Raw genomic sequence first — 19,739 nt, 5'->3', positions numbered from 1 at the left:
GCTGCAAAAAAACTAGACTCCGCAGCATTTTTCCATTAGTAAAGCATGGTTTACCAATATATTTGGTTGATAACAGTACTTGGTATGAAACAAGGCTCCTATAAAAATTGCCACATATGGCAGGCAATTTAGTCAAGGCACGTGTTTGTTAAAAGATGGCAGAAGCTTCAGGTGTGGTTTCGCTTTACCGTAAAAATTTAAGAGATCGGTAATGTTGCAGAACCATCACAATCGTGTTTTCTAAAGTTCCAAAATATCTAGTCTGTCTGCTCTTTAAAAATATTAGAAAAAGAGGACACTGTTGTGTTGATTTAAAAAGTATTTTTATAACTTAAGCGTAGTTGGATGACAGAGAGAAGAGTACTAAGTGTGGGTTTTGGGCGTAATTCCAGGTGCTCTACATACGCGTTTATTATGTTCTCACAGTGTTTTCTCTCACTGCATTGTGTTCTCTCACTACTAAATCTAATATACAGGGTGTTTCAGCGAACACTTTCAAAAATTCTTGAAAGTAGGCTCTTGGAGAAAAAAAGAAACCCTCTTCCGAAGGAGATTTCTAGCTGCGGGGGACACCAGATAGTATCAAGTGTGTGCCCATTAGTTAGGTGGGTAATTAAACTCTACTAATGAACTTCTTAATTAGCGGAGTTTGGTGGTTATTGTCAATAGTGACTATGTTGCCCCGGAGAAGACGATTTGCTATCAGGTTTAAAACAACAAAAAAGTCGGTGTTTAGAGCCCTGTACGCGAGAAAACCTGCCGTTATTTTTGGCTCAAAAACGAAACTCGGCGCTCGAGGAGCGCTACAAGATTTGAGCGAACGCAACGTCGGCTGGTGACGTGTTCTAATGAATGTGGCGGCGATTTCGAAATGTAAGTACAATTTTCCCTAGCTAGGAAGCCTCAGCCTGCAGCCACAGCCGCGAAAGCCCTCCTCGCCCAGCAAACAAACCTTTCCTTTGTTTGATGCGCTTTCTTACACGCAGCGATTATAAACGAACAGCAGATAAGCCTAACGAAAAAAATAAAATAAATGGGTGGTGACGTTTCACATCTTGTACGTCTGCTAGCCATGTCAGATGTGGTTGAGACAATAAAAAAAAGTAAAATTATCGCCTACGCCCACTAGGGCTTCCGAAACGGGCGACCGTGTTGTGGGCAATGGCTAGCCCCTTTCTCGCGCCTACCAACGAAAGAAAAGATAGCGGTAGCCGTGGTATAAGGCGAGCGTTGATTATTGAAAAAATACAGGAGGCGATGACGTTGATATCAGCTGATTCCCTAGCGTGGGAAATCATCAGATTCTTCTTGAATTGGGCGACACAGTCACTGCAACACGTCATCAGCGGATGTTGCGTTTGCACTAGACGTCTGGCGCACCATTTGCGCATCGCCGCGTTTCAATTTTATGGGGGGAAAATACTTGATTATTGCAGACTGCAGGGCTCTACACACTGTATTTTTCTTTGCTTTAAAAACTGATCGGTTATCGTTATCTCCGTGACTACTAACTGACCATTGGCAACAACCACCAAACTTTGCTAATTGAAAAGTTTATTAGACAGTTTTAGGTTATTAACTATGTTCTCTACATGTTTTTCATAACTGCTGACGTCCGCCGAACCTGATAGCTTGTTCCTTAAGAGAATACCTGTTTTTCTTGAAAAGCCTACCTTCAGGAATTTTTTAAAGTGTTCACTGAAATACCCTGTATATCCCTAACAGCGTACAAGCCGTCACCGTACAGAACCGCGGTAGCAACGCATCGCGGCAACTTCCCAATGGACTTATTTTTTCGCCTCGTAACCTTTACGGCAGGTTGTCTAAGGTGCATTCAAGGCTTACTAGATGGACCTTTAAAACACATTGCAGCGGAGAACAGTATTCAAAGAGTTCGTGAACCGGGCACAAAGAAAACACATAAATTGGACGAAGGCTGACAGCATAAAAACACCACAAAAAGTGCCCGAAGTGAAGCCAAATGTTTATTCGACGCTCATGCAAAGTTAAGACGCAACGCTGATTAAAAAATGGGGTTTGGCTGGTATTCAACGCAATGCTTTCCAGAAGGCGAGAGGAGCAGGACAGCTCAACAGCACCATACAGCCATTACTGTAGAGGAATACATTTGGATAAACTAAGTGTTTTGTGGTCTGTGACTTAAAGCGGTTGTTACGTGCATGTACATGCGTAGTGAGCAACGGCCTACAATGAGTACCTTGAGCACGAAAATTCTCTGGTCTTCCACTCTGTGAGGAAGGATGGTGAGCGAGGCTACGCTCAGTCAAGGAGTGGAAAAAACAAAACCCTTTTGTTTTCAATTTCTTAATCAGCATACTTTCTGACCTATTAGCCGAATAAAACTTGGAACGACTTCAGATCTATGCGGTCGGACGTGCATTTGGACATCCGGTTCGCTAATTCGGAGTAGGCATTTTGGTGTCTGTGTAACACCCCAATCCAAACCGCTGGACCACGCAGGATGACAGCCAGGTCGGATTGGGCCTTGAGACGCCCACGTTTAATTCTCCCATTTGCACCAGCATGTTATTGGCGATAGTATAAAGCTTAACTGCTCATACACAACCTCCTGCCTTCCAATCCCACCCCTTGCACTTTTAAATCGGCCACCCGTCATGTGTGCATGCTTAGACCTGAATTGTACCGGGAAACTGTCGCTATGATAGCCCTTTAGGCAGAAGAAGAATCGTTGGCTCAAGTTTGCGTACCAAGAGGTCAAGTTCCTGTTCAGGTAGAACTTGAGGCAGCACCGGTGGCGAATCGTCAAAACCCTTAAACTCTTTGCACCTTCTGGGGCGAGGGCTTTCTTTGGCTTTCGCAACTGAAAACTGTACAATAAATAATCTAGTCCAAAGGAAGAATTGCACACTCTGCTTTCTCACCAGCGATCACCAAGGTTAAACCATCCACAAAATGATAGACTATACGCTCCTGAAAATAACACATGTCAGTATTGTTTTTAATAACTTTCGACAAATGGAATTCACTGCTTTTCCACTGCGTGCTTTCTAGAATATTTTAAAGTTTTAACTGCAGTGTCAGACTGCAGTGTTACAAATTAACCATCTCCTTCTTAGATGGCGTAAAACCACCTTAAGTAGCTCGTAAATAAATAAATAAATAAATAAATAAATAAATAAATAAATAAATAAATAAATAAATAAATAAATAAATAAATAAATAAATAAATAAATAAATAAATAAATAAATAAATAAATTCGGAGTTCTGTGCGAGGCCACGTTTCTGCAATCAGTGCTCCCTCTTCCGAGCGCACTACATATTCCCACCCAATAGCGACTAAAAAAGGGCAACTACTGCGGCTCATAGCGGCGCTAGGGCTGTTATCAATCGATTGCGCAACTTGCGAACGATGCATCGGTGGTGCGAGGGGTTAAAACCTGTGAAAAAGGAGCCCGTGCTGGCGTGTACGAGGGAAGACGCGGGGCCAATTAAAGCGGGTCAACATGAATGAGTACAGGGGGGAGGACATATGCAGTGCCACTTCAGTAATTACAGACGTAGAAATACCATGTGAAAGTGAAGCTTTATTGGTACGACTGATAGCGCTGCCGCAAGTTAAAATCACTGCAGAAAGCCACCTTTATACAATAGGAGCGAACAAGATGACGATGATGATGCTAACAAACAAGAAAAAAACACTTCATGGGGTGGGAATCGAACCTGGGTCTATCATTGTATTAAATGACACCTATCCGATCGTGCCATTTTGAAAGGTTAGAGCAGTTTGGGATTTGTAAGCATGTACGCCTACTCTAAGCTACTCAAGCTTCGATGGACATCTAATTCAAGCAAATCAATCGCAACCACCAACCTAATTTATTTTGCGGACAGATTGCTTCACATTTCAACCATATTTCCGGTTAGATGAAAAGAGATTTGAATTTTCGGAATCCGAACGCAGTTTGCACCAGTCATAAAGACTGAAAAAAGAAAAGAAGGCGCAAACGGAAAATAAGGATAATATTTGCTAGATCAATTCCGCCATTGCACTGTAAAGCACCTACAGCCACGCCTCGCGGTTTCTTCCCTGCGCCTTCCAACTCTCGTCATGGTGGGGCACAACTTGGGATTCGAGGCTCTCGCTCAGCGTATGGAAACCACACGGGCACCTCCAGTAATCTTCGACACTTGTTGGCCGGTAACACCGTCACCAAGGTTCTTTGGTCATCACTACATCCAAACCTGATCGTTAGGGTCCTCCCAGTGTTTCGATGAAGCAATCAATGTGAAGTGGTTGCGATTTCCGCTTCAAAGTTGCGGGGCCATAGACTCGGTGCCCAGAAATTGTGAACTAGAATAATCATTTCATTCCCTCGGCCTCGCTTTCTTACACTCACGCATGCCCGCGCGCAGACTAGCATAAATAAACAAGGATCAGTTACGTAATTTGAAAGAAGTTTAAGATATAAAACAAATACCACGGTTATATTTAGCACCGATGCTGTGGGGATTTTTTGGCGGCAGGTCGCAACATGGTACTGAACATCTGAATACATTGTTGTTGCTGGTTTCCTGCTCCACAATGAATTGATGCTGGACCATTCCCCTAGAAACACCCTGAAGGTTGCTTCCAGGTACAACGTACAGGTTGTGTTTTCAGCACCCTTAAAACTTGCCACGGTGTGCTCAAGAATAGCTCCACAATTGAAACCCAAAAAGAGCGAAAAGAAGCATATCAAGCCGTTCATCGCATGTGCGATAGATGTTGTGTACGAGATTTCTTGAATTTGTTGTAAAGTGTATATCGGCCAAACCAGCCGATGCATCAATTACAGCCTCAGAGAACATTCCCTGTCGATGAAAAATGGATCTGGTTCACACTTGCCACCACAATGGAAGGAGTGTGATTGTGATTGTAAGCCCGACCTGGACAAAAAATAATCGAATTAAGCAGAGATGTGACTGCAGGAGAGGTCGCTGAGACATTTGTTATAAAAGAAAGGGGCCATGTGCGTGAGAGTACCGTCGTCTCCTATCTATGACAAGGAAAGTGCATTTCTTCAAACTTTTTTTGATGCTCCCGCTGTGCCAGATGCCCGTGGGGTATCTCTCTTTATTTCTTTCCGTTCTTTTTTCTTCAGTGCATGCCTGTCGTATGGATGGTTGTACTTTCGGAAATAAATTCGGTTGTTGGTAAAAAAAAACCTGAACGCAGCATGCAAAATTCATAACAAGTCTACTCCTAAACCGTTGCGAAAACTTGGGCTGCAGACGCGAGGCATCTGGTCTTATAATACGTTTGTTTGCTCCTGCCTCCTCGTATAGAGAACCCTTCAGGAATATTTATAGTTGGGGTTAGCAAGCCTCCAATGTATTGTTCTTTGGCGAGCTATAATAAACCTTGGAACCTCCTCAACCGTTCATATGTTTCTCACGCATAGATGGGAATCGACGTAATACAAAAGTTTCACCTTAGCATACGTGTGCACAAATTACCTTGTAAGTGAATTTGAGGATTTTATTGTGCTTGGCGCAGTTGTGAATTTTGAGAGCGCTGAGCAGTGGGGACGGTGTCGGTGAATATGAGGGCTGAATAAAAACAGTCAGCGCCTAAATATTTGTAGCGAAGGCGGCCCCAAGTCTAAACGCCGAAAACGTGGAAAACGCATGAACAAGAGTTTTTTTAGGGGCACAATACCGCCTGTCGCTTTCCAAACTGTTTGTGGAGGCTGTACGGGGAGGCCAGCGTTATCTAAGGCGGTATTCTAAAGTTTTGTTGGTTTTGTGTCTATTTCGAAAGTGTTCGTTTTGAGCGAACCGTGATTGGCTAAAAGAGAACAAACAGATGTGACGCAACGCAAGCACGGCAACGCTACTGCTGTGGCTTCTAGGCGCAGAATGTTTTTATTCACTTGTTGTTGGCTCGCTTGTGGAACACGAGGTCAATAGAGAATGAGCCTGTTCGATTTACGGATGATCTGGTAAACAGTGGGCAGCGGGACGCTTGCTCTCGGGCAGGAAGTTTTGTCATGACTACGTAGCTCAAGCGCCTCAGTGTACGCCGGAAAGCAATACATCTTGGAGCTAGCCAGCCACAACAGCCTCAGAAAGCAGCAACCTTTTTTTCTGTCACGTGCTACGGTCCACTTTACAAAATGTTGTATCACTGCTTTCGGCGAACTATGTTTTCTCGGCGCGCTCGATAGGGACAGCCCTCTTCCCGGATCTAAGCGCGATCATGATGCAGTGACACCGACTCCGTTCGGCAGCTCTTTGCCATCGCTGGACATCCATTCTTTTTTCTATTTAAGAAATTGCCACGCCCCTTGCGAACAAGTCATTATTTTTTTCTATGGCATATTCCACACCTCTCGCTTTGTTTGAATCTTTTCCTGGGGTTTTCCTTGCGTATTATACGTGTCGTTAAGAAAGTATGCCTCAAACCTAATTTAAAGCCCGGATGATGCACTGTCTGGCGCCATTTTTTTAAGACCAGCCGGAAGCGCTTGCGGGAGCACAAACGAAAACATTCATGTTTACGAAAAAACAGCGTATGTTTGCGCAAAATAAAACTTAACAAACAAAAACATCAATTTTTCCGTCTGGCATTGGAATGCTGATTTCGTCTACGAGAAAAAAGATTCACCAGTTTTAACGCAAACTGAATCGAAAATGACCGTCAGCTAAGGCGGGAAGCTGTCATCTTTTATCTAGCTTTCCGAATGAAAAACAAAAGTGCCTCGTGTTGCAACAGTCGGGAACGCGACAGACAGACGAGGCAAGACACGTCTGAACGCTATGCCGTGCACATAAAAACTGGGGCTACGTTTAATACCACGCTCGTGGCTACTTGCGCAGCAGCGGCGCGTGGCCCGTACTCATCGCTTGTCGCTCAGCCCCAGCGCCACCGCTCGTGCAGCGCTCAGCTGCGGCGCCGCCATATAGCCCCCTCCCCTTGATACGGTCTGGAGGAGTCCTTGTGGGAAACGGGACAGCAAAACGCACAGTCTATGCATTACGAAGTTGAGGGGTGGTGGCTAGGACGGAAGGGAGAGTGGTATTGTTCAGGGTGGAACGCTGGATGTTGGAGCGGAACACAGGCAGGGCAGCTTCGGTGAACGTGGGCATGAGCCGATCGATGGAAACGACGGTGTCGCTGCCATTGAGGCGATCTGTAAACGTCTTGTCAGAGCGTGAAATGACGATATGCGGGCCGGTGTAGGGACGTTGAAGTGGCCGGCATTCACTGTCGACATGAATGAAAACGTATTGGCTGTCCGAAAGGTTTCGATAAATAAAAGTGGGCTTAGTGGAACATGAACGTGGTAATTTTCGACGAATATAGCTGAAAAACCGGGTGAAATTGTTAACGTAAGATGGGCCAGGAGGGGAAAGGTTATCTTACGACAAAGGAGGAACCAGGAAGTCTCCCGGTAAGTAGAAAGACGTGCTATAGACCATTTGAGAGGCAGCACATGCAAGATCTTCTGGTATGACAGTGCATGGCCCTAGAAGCACCAGAGGAAAGTGAGCTCTCCACTGTTCAGGTCATTTGTGAACCATCAGTGGGGCCCTTAGCTGACGATGAAACCTCTCGACCATACCGTTTGCTTGAGGATGGTAGGAAGTTGTTTCTAGGTGAGTTACAACAATTGGGCATGTCATACAGTGAAAGAGAATGGACTCAAATTGCCGGCCACGGCCTGTGATAATCTACGAATTCACACCAAAACGGGCGATCCACGTGGATATAAGCGTGGAAGCAACAGTCTCTGCCGCAATATCGTCGATTGGAACAGCCTCCGGCCAGCGAGCAAAATGGTCGATCACTGTCAAGATGTAACGGTAGCCCTTAGATGGTGGTAGCGGGCAACAAGGTGAACGTGAATTGTGGAGAACTTAGAGCCCGGCAAGAGAAAAGTGGCCAGAGGCGGAGTGGTATGCCGAGAGATCTTGCATTGCTGGCAGGCGAGGCAGGAACGAGCCCATGAGCGTACGTCAGTATTCATGCCAGGCCAGACATATTTCTCGGCAACCAAAGGCCGTGAGGCATGAACTCCAGGATGAGAGAGACGGTGAATAGAGTTGAAAACAATGCGCCGAAAAGAAGCAGGAAGGTATGGCCGCCTCCGGCCTGAAACCATGTCAGTGTCGCAAACGATGCCAATTTCCGAATCAGGGCAGATAATTTCCTGTAGTTGCATAGAGGAACTGTTTGAAAAACGCAGAGTTCGCTGCTTCTCGTCATCACGTTTGGCTAGAGTCAACTCCTTAGTACTGAAAGGGGAGTGTTGTATGGCCGAAATCTGGCTAAGGGCGTCGACTGGGATATTAACTGCCTTGACATGCTGTATGTCCGTCGTGAACTCTGGAAGATACGCCAAATATGGTGTTTCTCGGGGAGAATATATAGTCTTCCATGACTTGAAGGCGTTCGTAAGGGGATTGTGATCGGTGAACACCACGAAGCTGCGGCCCTCAAGGAAAAATCGGAAATGCCTAACAGCGAGGATTGCCCTGGCGCTCCCGCCCGAAAGTGCTGTAGCGCTGCGCATTTCGAGAAAGCTTCTTGGAAAAGAATCCGAGCGGGTACCAGGGGGCGCGGATGGGTTGCTGAAGTACCCCTGCAACCGCACAGTAGGAAGCATCTACGATCAAGCATGTCGGAGCGTTGTAGCGCGGGTACGCGAGAAGAGTAGAAAAAGCCAGGTGCACCTTGGTGGTAGTAATTGTGCGATAAACAGTTTCAGACCCATCAAGCCTGCACTCGGTAGTCTTGGAAGCTTCAAGGGAAACCACGAGAGGTTGTACAATGGCTGCACAGCTTGGGATGAACCGTCGGTAATAATTTACGTCCTAAGAAACGACGTAGTTGTCGTAAGGACTCAGGCAGATGAGTCGATTATGGTTTTATTTTGCCTGGTACAGGGCGATTTCCATTGCGAACAACTAGGTGACCGAGAAACTCCAAGGACAGGAACCTGAATGCACACTTTTCGCTGTTAAGGATGATGCCACTCTCGGCTATGCGTTCGAAAAGTATTCGCAGATAGTGCAGATGGTACATTGACGATCAATGTGCGACAAGAACGTCGTCTATGTAGGCGAAAGCACAAGGCAAGCCACGGAGGACAACATCTATGAAGGGTTAAAAAGTCTGAGCAGCTTGGCGCAACCCGAAAGGCATCCGGACAAATTCGAAGAAGTCAAACGGTGTAATGATGGCAGTTTTCTTGACGTCATCTGGGGCTACAAGGATTTGGTGGTAGGCTTTTTAGATGTCAAGTTTTGTTTAAAGGTCAAGCTTTGAAAATATGGTTTACCCGCTTGGGTTATTAGTGAAGTCATGTATATTAGGTAGGGGTAACTATCGGGTACAGTGGCCACGTTCAAGAAGCGGTAATCACCGCAGGGTCTTCAGTCACCTGATTTCTTCGGGACCATATGTAACTACGAGGACCAGTTGATCGAGAACGGGCGAGCAATGCCGATTTCAACCATGTGATGAAATTCCTGCTCTGCGATTTTAGGTTTCTTCGGAGCCAGGTGACGCGCCACGGCAGGCGTAGGTGGACCGCTTGTAATGATCTGATGAACGACGTCATGCTTCACTGGCTTTGCCCAGTCAGGTGGTGCAGTGAAGGAAGGAACTCGCTGAGCAACTCCCGGTATGGAGAACGTAGGTCGCAAACAAGTACAAACGTGAACGGGTAGACGGTAGACATTTGGCCGGTGACAAAACGGCGGGTTGCGGCGTCTAGGATGCGGCGTCACTGCCCTATCCACCTTCTGGACACTGCTATGCAACAGGAAGACGTTTAACGTGAGCATTCGTCTTCTGGTCGGCGTGGGCCTCAAAGAACATCGTGCAACAAGTCAGTATTTCTGGATTCGTTCTCATGACGATTGGATCCGTAAAACTAGCGGCACAAGGCACTGAGCACTTTTTCTCCTGCGACCTAGCACCACCCGTAAAAATATATTACTACCGTGCCCCTTCTTTTTCATTCATAACGCAGTAACCTACACGCAACTGAGTAATGTTCACTCCCCGTAACTGGCACGCAGGTGGAATATGTGGTCGGCCCTTGATTGGTTATTATCTTTCAGCCTGAATCTTTGTATTTTGCTATTGAGCCAATGAGCAGCCTGTACTAGATTTAAAGGTTTAGTACTGCCATGTTTAATAGCGCACCATTTAAAAACAGCTATTGTTGCTCAAAACACTGTCTAGCGCAATATAGAACGCAATAGCAGAAACTACTGCGTGGATCCCGCATGACCTATGCGTGCAACTATTTGCAGTCGAATTAACCAAGCAATTGGCCCCAGTACTTCTGCTGACGTTGTTTGACACATTTTGCATATACACCAGTTGTTGCTTCAGAGCACTTCAGTGTTCTTCAGTCTATAGATCCCAACTTCACGTTCTAGATGCCACATTGACTCGCAAAGACTTTTACAGCATTTCCCCAGCACGTGCGGCTGATTTTCGCATACGCTAGGCCTGTTTAAGCTGCAACAGCACAGTTCTCCGATTCTGCCCACTTTCTAAAATACCCGCAGAATCGATTCAAGTGGGCGGGGACTTCAGCGCTCAGAATGGGCCACCCGAGGCCGCCGGGGCAACCACTTTTGCGATATTGTAACTGTGTGTGGAAAGGTAGCCTTTTGTCGACTCTTGAAGACGGATTCCAACCGACGAAAGCATTAATGAGCCGGAATTTTTCTCTGATTGGCTTTCAGTTTCGGTAACGTCGCTCCAGATATAAAAGCTGGTGGGTGTACTTTCGTCCTTTAGACATTTACTGGCACAAAAATTAAAGTTGCTCTTATCGCTTTGTACATAAAAGTGAATATTCCTTAGCCGAAATTGGACAACTACACGAAATGTGTCAGACAAAAGAACGTACGCCTGTCTGCCATATTCAACCGCTATAGGGCAAGAAAGTTTAGCGACCATCTTAGACAAGAAATCCTCGTGAATTTTCAGCTGCAGCAGTTTCGAACCATGCGGGGATGAAAACGGTTTCGAAAGAAATAATAGTTTCAATGTTCACAAGTCACCTCTACCGTAGCATAAAAACAACGTCCGGTATTTTGTTTTAACGTTCAGCAGCAACATAGCAATTACTTGTTGGCCGCAAGACCAACAAAAGAATGCAGTAGAAGCGTCTTCATTACAAACAAACAACGTATTGCATTTCTCCGCACTCATCCTATTCAGCTGGGTGGTGGAATCAACGAATTCATGAGAAAATAACAAAGAAAACTTACGTTTTTTTATTAATGCGCTGATGGAGATAGAGCTTGAATGAGTGAACAGGCGGCATTCGTACGCTGTGTTGTTGTCACGCGTAGCGTTTCGCTGTCCTTACCGCGCCATACAGCCAGTGGTCACGGCCCTCTTCTTCTGTGGCCGTCTTCACGCACCACAGCAGCAAAAGACAACGCGGCCGAGGTGCGTCCGAGAATATAATAACTAGAGGCCGGATTTTTAGACCTTAACAAGCGCGTTTTAGGTGCCAAAAACAAGGAAAGCAAAAGCAACATTTCATGCTTTCAATGCCGGAAATATAGAAACTATAGATGTTTACATAAATAGAAATAATTTCAAAAGAATACGTGGTCGACCTCTAGCTGCGACCGAAAAAAATTTCTTGGTTATGTTGGAACAAAAGCGCCCACAGTTGAACAGAGCCGTTCAATTGTCCCTTGAAACTGCTGAATAAATGGCAATCGCTTGGCCCACTCTAACAATCACAATGCTGGCCTTCATGTTCAATGACCACTGCCCCTCGTTAGAGCGTCGCATATAGTGAAACTGGCATTCAGTGCTTGAGAGCTGGGAGTAAAGAATTTAAAAATCGCTATGTTAGGGTACAACTTCAGAACGGTGATAGCTGAAGTAGTGCATACCTTCACCGAAGTAACGCCCTCGGATACCAGCGTGGGCTCACATATTGAAAGTAGATTGTGCCTAAAACACGGGACTTTGCCTGCTTTTTCTCAAGTTGTTTATCGTTGCTGCAGATGTTCCTAAGCACATTAATTCTGCAACATCACTGAAATGAATCGAGTCACGTTAAAAATACTTGAAGTAAGGCGTGCTTTGCCACGCGAAGAGGAACACCTGGAGGCCGTGATGAGGCGCAGTGGGAACTTCCGTTGCTGTTCTGGAGACCGCATAGTTCACGTCTGCCTGACGCAATCGAGGTACGACGCAACAGAAACAGCCATAAATAATAAACGCTAGAAAGACTACCATTCAACAAGAAATGGCGCACAAGGACTCCTAAGTGTAACTTTAGTAATTTTCTCAGATGCAATGATACCATTAAATTACACAAGCAAGACGTTCGAACACTGCCAAACAAAACTCCAAACACTTAAACAGCATTTACAAGTTGTATTTGCACACTAAGAAATTTTTCAAGAAAAGCTAGTTTTATAGCACATTGGTGGTGGTGTGATTGTTAGGGTGTAGGAAAATGCAGCTGCGCAGTGATGTTGCATCCTCACAAATAGCGCACACAAATGGGGACAAGAAACGAAGCACACTGAGGCGCTTGTCCGTGTTTCCATTCTTGGCCCCGTTTGTGTGCGCTATTTGTCAGGATTCATTAGTTGCAACAAAGCCGGCTCGTCGCAGATAAGCTTCAGTGATGTTTGGCCGTTGGCTCTTTATTATGGGAGGGATCTGCCAACACCGGCTTGTTCGATGATCGACCGCTGTATTGAAAATACAGTTGGATTAGGGTATGCCTAAGAGGAAGCCGTTTAGGCTTTTGCCAAAACTCCGGTCTCTAGTGTTGACGCAGGAAAGCTTGCACTGAAGCAGAGAGCTCAGCTTTGGCACCAAAAGTGCTTAAAAGAAATAAACGGATGTGGCACAAAAACATTGTGTTTTAAAACACGCCTTTTGCTCGTTCACGGATCGTTGTTGTTTGATCGTCTTCTGGTGTTGTCGCTTTTTTAACCTAACGAAGTGTGCTTGTTTGGCTAGTCTCAGCACACATCGTTATTTTTATAATACATGCCATGTGTTTCTATAATCTTTATGCGCAATGTTTGATAACTTCACACTGACCTTTGTAGGTAAGTATTAAGTTACACTGCATGCCGTCAGAGCTGTACGTGAGCACGTAACTGGTTGCGTTCTTTTAATTACGCAACAATGCATGGTGAATAAACAGCTCATTCGCAAAGTTCAGAATAACGACCCTAGTGCCTCGCTAGTACCTCAATTACTGCTCATTACAGATGCGGGGTGTCCTCCCTGCCCATGCATCTGTCTGGAATGAGTTGCCGCCGAAGTGCCCCCACGTTCCACCGCCCACCACCGGCAGCGGTAAATGTAATAGAATCTGTTAACAATGCACCCAAACACCGATCTTTGCGTATCAAGCTAAAAAATTAGGCCAGTAGCAAAGGAATCTCCGCCGACGCCGTCCCTGGTTCCAACGGCACCGCTCTCGAAGGTCCGCAACCCTAACATTTGCTAGCTCCCCCTCATGTGTACGCACGAAGGCATGACTTCCAGTCATGTAATTCACGGGGTGGGCAGACAGTGAATGGCTTTTCTCCTTCATGTGAGTCCCCCTTTTGTCTTGGGGCGTTCTGCAGCCGGACGCGTAGTTTTTCGCCCTCGAGAGTGGGCAATAAAATGGCTTCACACCTTAGCCCGCTGTGAAAGACATTTATTCAGTCTGTAACTTGGCGTTGATTACTAATTATGAACACGACGTGTCGCCTAAGTTGAGTAATATCAAATATGTGTGCGTCAAGGTGAAACCGAGCTAGCCAATCTGACAAGAGCGAGGACGAGGGTGCGACGAGTGAACCACCGCTGAATGATGCTATGATTAGCATCACGGCGCTCTCGGCTAAGCTACACGAAGTGTTAGACCAGGTGGACCAGCTCAAAACAGCGGCGAAATGCAAGATTTCAAACACGATGACACTCTTTTGAAGCTGACATAACAACAAAAACGTATTGAAGCCATAGAACAGGCTGTAGAGCAGATATCTGAGAACTATGACGAAACCTTGAAAACTACTCACGAATATAATACCAAATTAAAAGAACTGGTAGAAAAATAGGCACCATTTGACGCCGCATTGTCCGAGCAGCTGTCAGAGATCGATAAGCTTAAGTCGTCATTAAACAACCTTGATGAATATTTTCGGCGGAAAACCATTGGAATTCATGGCATAGAAGAAACAGTGAACAAGAACCCCTTGAGCCTAGTCTGCTCTTTGGCAGCTAAGTCACGATTGAAAGCGGCCACCCCAGTGGTGGTCGCAGCCATTCATAGAATAAAAAACAAGCCGGACATGACGCCACTACTGCTTGTGAGGTTTTAAACTGGAACAATGAGGAACAACGAGATGGCCCACCAAGTCGCACCAGCTCAAGTCAGATGCTATTTACAAAAATTAATATCTGACTGCACACAGTAAGAGGCTTCTTTTGGTTGCGAAAAGCGTGGCAAAATAAAAATTATACAAGTGTGTCTGGGAACGGAATGGTAATGTTTAATGAAGAAACAGACAGGAATGGCTGTCAGAAAAATTGTAAACAAAGGAGTTGCGCTCAAGCTCCTGTAAACATGTATCAGGAATTCCACGCCTCTGTGAATTGGATTACACAAATACAAAGATGCATCAATAAGCAAAACCACTCAATAAATTTACTTCATTTACAAGCACGCATAAGAATTTGGATGCCCTTGTTTTTTACAGCGCTAAATGTACCTCTTTTCTGGACGTCATCGTATTAACTGAGGTTAATTTTGACTATAGCACTGTCGAAGAATAAAATTAGGCGACTTTTGTCAGTACTACTTATCTAGGAAAAAAAGAAAAGGTTGAGGATTGGCCATTTACGTGAAAAAAAATCGCTATGTCAACAAACACTAACCTCGTTTCATGAAGGAGATGTAATTTTGCCTATTATCGAGAAAGCGCAGGCTTCCTATGTTATTGTAACCATATACAGGACACCTCGGGAGAACGTGTTAATATTTTTACATGAACGAGAGCAGCTGGTAATCCATCTAAATAACCACGACAATGTTATCTTTGTTGGCGACTTTAATTTAGATATATCCACACGAGGAAAAATGGGCGTATCGGAATACGAAACTCTCATTTCAGCCTATGGGCTCGAATATAAAATAGTTGCTATAACGCGAGAAGAGGTCCTCGGAGCCAAATTAACTAGATAAGGCATTGACCATATTATACCCGATATGGCGATGCGCAGACGCCAGCCAGTATTATAAAACAAAAAGTCGCTGACCATACTTTGTAACGCTTACCATACGCATGCATTATGGAGATTATTCTGACGAAAAGAAAATTAAACAAATTTCAATTGTAGACAATGCAAAGGTTGACAAGCTCATAGCTTAGGAGCACTGAAAATTTTGATAGGTCTAGATCATACGAAGGCGTATGATGAACTCGCTTCAAAATTGCAGCACATATATAAATCAAGCCAAAGAATGGTAACGATTGAACAAAAACAGAAAGACAAACCATGGTTAACTCAAGAATAAAGAAATTAGGCCATATGAAGAAACTTTTGTAGTGTAGAAGTAAAGCTGACCCAGCTGATAAAATTTTAAAGCAAGAATTAAGGAAAATGAGAAATAAACCTACTGTCAAAAAAAGGCTGGCCGAGAAGAATTTTTACTAAACAAACAAAACAAAAGAAAATTAAACAAAGTTCAATTGTAGACAATGCAAAGGTTGATAAGCTCATAGCTTAGGAGCACTGAAAATTTTGATAGGTCTAGATCATACGAAGGCGTATGATGAACTCGCTTCAAAATTGCAGCACATATATAAATCAAGCCAAAGAATGGTAACGATTGAACAAAAACAGAAAGACAAACCATGGTTAACTCAAGAATAAAGAAATTGGGCCATCTGAAGACACTTTTGTAGTGTAGAAGTAAAGCTGACCCAGCTGATAAAATTTTAAAGCAAGAACTAAGGCAAATGAGAAATAAACCTACTGTCAAAAAAAAGGCTGGCCGAGAAGAATTTTTACTAAACAAACAAAACAACTGCCGAAAGTATGTAAAAACATCATCGCAATCAGTAAATTTGTTACCGGGCAGAAAACCGAAAAATGTTGTAGATGAGATTTTTACGATCACCTGCCCTGAAAGACAAGCTGATGAATTAGCGAATAAATTCAACGTTTGTTTTGCGGACACCCCAAGACAACTAGAAGGTCACAGTGTCATAAAACAGTCACATGTATACAGTCTGAAAAGCAAAATGCGTTCAACGTATCTACCCAAAATGATGGAGCGCGCGGGAATTAGGGGAGATAATGAGAACATTTCCTATTAACTGAATGCCAGGTTACGACGGAATCCGAATTAAAGACCTGGTGTGCATTTCCAGAAGCTGAAAGCATTGCTTGTGTATTAAAAAAACACTAGAATTAGAAAAAATTCTGACAGGAATAAAAATTTCTCCGAATAGTCCTGTCTTGAAACAGCGCGAAAAAGACGAATGGAAAAATTACAAGCCTATTGCTATATTATCCAGCGTGGCCTGTATACTGGAGAAAGTCATTTACAGGCGCGTTATCTCCTTTTGTGAGGAACTTCAGCTACTCTCGAATTCAGAAGATGGCTTTCTCACAGGGAGAAGTACCAGTACATTATTAGAGGACTTCGCAGATTGTGCAAACAAAGGAATTGGTAGAAATAATTACTTGGATAATTTATAGATCTGAAGAGAGAATTCGAGTACTGTTACCAGAGTATTATAATTACAAATTATCATTGATCGGATTTCACAACATGTATACAAATTTGTTTAAACATTACTTTGAAAACAATTACCAAGTTGTTAGAATCAACAATTCTGATAGAAACTATTACATCTTCGATATGGCGTGCCTCAGGGCTCTGTTCTAGGACCATTACATTTTAACATGTACGTTAATAATATCTTAGAAGTTAAGCTGCATTCTAAGAACTATCAATATGCGGATGACACAGTCTTTGTTTTAGCGGGAAAAACGTATCCGAGGGAGTGGCATTTTTCAAGAAGATATGAACTAGTGACCTCGTATGAAGATAACCGCAGCATTAAAAACAAATAAAAAATCCACTTATCGGCTTGCATAGCTTTTATAGAAAAGTGGAACACTGTTTCTTTGTATTTACATTATAATGTATGTACAAATTACAAAGGGGATAGTGTGAATTTTTCAACAGAGGTAAAGTATCTCGGCCTTATATATGATGATACGTTTTCATGAACCAGCCATATTCAACACCTCGCAACTCGGCTAAGACACGTTTGTGCCTCAACATATATAATAAGACCTGTATGTTACCGAACATTGCGCAAAATGTTATACAAAAAATTAGGCGTGTTGTAATTGCGGTATGGTGCCTCAATATATGGACTACCTTCTCCCTTAGGAATTCTATTCCGTGACATGGGACTTTGAAACAGTCTTGTAATACGCCCTATTTTTATTGCCATGGCGTTTTTAAAGTGCATTACAAATAGCATTTCAAAAAATGGGCAGTTAGCTTGCCGCAAGTAGCTCCAATTTTGTGAAGGAAGGAACTACCATTTCCCGAAAATCTCCTAATGTTGGTTTTTAGAAAACGTAAAGCGGAGAAATTTATAAGGGAAAGGGGCTAAGCATTAGCTCTAGTGAGCCAAATACAAGACTGAAGGTAATCAAGTTTGATACAGGAAGAATACTATCATTTTTATCAATGAATGACGTGAGCTGGTAGGGAATAAATGTCGTTATGCGTGTTGCAAGGTTCTAGTCTCTAGAATCTTCGGACAGACACAGAATAAATTTTGAATGTGTTGTCTTATATTTGATGCAAAAAAAATAGTTGAAGTAAACAAACCAACTACCATGCGTGGTGATTTTTTAGAGACTAACATAGTTAAAACGAGTGAGTGCCATCGTCATCCTATGAATGATATTCTACGTGTTTTTTTTTTCAGGCTTTGAAAGCCATTTGTCGTTCTCTGGCGAACTTCGCAAGTTTTATTAACGACCTTCCTTTTTCTCCTAGCTACACCAAAACAGCTACTTTTCCTCGGAGGCATTTGTAGTGTCTGTGGGCTTGTTATTTATTATCGCAAGGACAAGTTGAACAAAGAGAGCTACATATAACAGTTTGACGGTCTATACAATAGCTTTTTCAAAGTGTGCAATTTTTATATATATTTAAAATGGTGTGCACGGTCATTTTACTTATAGCAAATACATAGCGTATTGAATTATTTTGCTAGAAACTAGTGGTACTGCATGGGGATGCAGCTAAACAGTTTTCTTGAACATTCGCACGTCCCTTACGAGAGTAAGTACATTTTTTAAAATGCTCTTGCTGCCTGAAACCCTTCCTTGTCATTTGTACAAACATTGTTATTAGTTTCAGTGTAGTACTTGGTAATGTGGCAGAGATAGCATTCTTTTCTATGTACCCCCTTACTCTATGCTCCGTAATAGAGCCTGTAAGGTATTTTAAATAAATAAATAAATAAAGAATAAATAAATAAATAAATAAATAAATAAAAAAGTAAATCCATGACAGGATTAGGTTCAAAATGAAACTGCAATAAATATTCTAAAACGCGATTAGTTACAAACCTGGGCCTGATTGCAAAGAAGTGTGATACGTAAAGTGGATGTTTCGTGTACAGGGTTGTTGGAAATGTTTGCGTTAGTCAGAGTTGTGTCAAGGAAAAGCCATACGGTAAGGCCTACTTCACATTTTTTACGTTGTGGTTTTGTTTGCCGTTTTGCAGGAAGAGACGTGCTGCATGTGTATTTGTGCTATCAATAGCATGCAAAGTGTAACTTAGAATGTTCTGCTGTGTTGTTTTTGTTGCGCATGGGCATATGGTAGGTTTTTTTCTGAAGTTTATTTATTGTTTGGTTGTCCTAGTTCCATTGTTTTACTTGAGACATTTTTTTATTATCGCCTTTATACCTAGGGATGGTACCAATGTGATATCAACCTTGTTACGAAGAGAAACCGCAGCAATGCCGTCAGCGATTTATTTCTAACACCACAAAGAGCAAGAACAGATAATGTAGCAACCTGGTGTTCGTTCAATATGCTGATGAAAAAAAGAGAATGAGAGAAACTCACCTGCTTGGGAAAACTCATGGCGATTATAAAACTGACTCCGAGGATCAACTTCGTTAAAAGAAACAGGATTAAGCTGCCGTTGGGGAACCTTTTTGAATAGAAGATAACAGCTAAAGTGATCTTGCTATGCTCGCTTTACGATGTGGTGTAGGCATTATGCCTGAAAGTGAGCTAAGTAGTCGTCAATATAAGGTCAACTGTGTGTGGTGTGGAATAGCCTATAAGGGACTAAACACAAAGCCGAGAGCTCACTACCTCGCTTTTCAAATGTCTTCCCATTTGGTCAGTTTAGATCGTGGCGAGTTACTTTGGTGCCCTTAGCTAAAGCGTTATATGATACGCTTATGTTATATTGTACACCTGCCAAGTGAGCCTGAGAAAAGTATTTTTCTCGCCTACGTAGCTTCTCTTGCAGTCTTTGCGCAGAACACAACAGAAAATCCCTGAGAATTTTTAGGCAGCATATCATTTACACTTACCAGGGAGTGCCCTAATTTTTGTGCTCCCCAATGCGGGACCCGTGTACTGTATGGATGCAGAACACGTACCATGGGCTTGCTAATTCGAGGTATAAACGGCATTACCGCTCGTCTCAC

Source organism: Haemaphysalis longicornis, unplaced genomic scaffold (genome assembly GCF_048455015.1).
Source record: "Haemaphysalis longicornis isolate Haplotype H1 unplaced genomic scaffold, Haemaphysalis longicornis Haplotype H1 scaffold_61, whole genome shotgun sequence".
Classification (NCBI taxonomy): domain Eukaryota; kingdom Metazoa; phylum Arthropoda; class Arachnida; order Ixodida; family Ixodidae; genus Haemaphysalis; species Haemaphysalis longicornis.
The sequence above is the reverse complement of the archived record's forward strand: the minus strand, read 5'-3'. Positions refer to the sequence as shown.